This window comes from Canis aureus, chromosome 7 (genome assembly GCF_053574225.1).
Source record: "Canis aureus isolate CA01 chromosome 7, VMU_Caureus_v.1.0, whole genome shotgun sequence".
Taxonomy (NCBI): Eukaryota; Metazoa; Chordata; class Mammalia; order Carnivora; family Canidae; genus Canis; species Canis aureus.
The window spans coordinates 29,813,994-29,814,691 of NC_135617.1; positions in this window are offsets into that span (position 1 = coordinate 29,813,994).

Sequence of the window (698 nt, forward strand, 5' to 3'; positions counted from 1 at the left end):
ATCATTTTTCAGGATGGCAGATTAAAGCATGCTATACTTTTACCATGTTAATTATAACGAGAGTAACTAAATGCAGTATGTCTGTCTAAAGCAGTTTTAACTCAATTCAAAAACTCAAGACCTCTCTTATTAATTTCAGCTACACTAACCATAGAATTTTCCTTTCAGAAACAAGATAGTGACCTCTTGATCTCTATGGTTTCAGTAGTCCCAAAGCCCTCAATTCAAAGGATCCTGTTTTATTGATGGCATTAGCAATGATTTTATAATTGGTACTTAGAATTGATATACAGTGAAATTTAAATGGTTGTTGAGATCTTTGTTGATTAAAGATTTTTAAATTAAATACCAGTGTAGTATCTGGTGTTATTTGAAAGGGCCAATCTTCCACAGCAGGAATTTTAGTGGAAGAATGCCAAGCAATGTTCACTTTATGTCTCACTTCCAACCCTCTCTAGTGGTGCCAAGTTTATTATAGGTTAGAAACTGAACAGGATCTAGCAACCCACTTCTAAAATGTAATCATTTAATTTTCATATAATTTCATGAAGGCGGTTTAATTATTTTATAATTACATATCCAGACATGATGTGATGCGAGGTCATGATGAATATACTATCTTACAACCTTAAATATGGCAAAAAAAGTAATCAAGTCACATACAGAGATTCAGTTAAAGTAATACATAATCTGTAGTA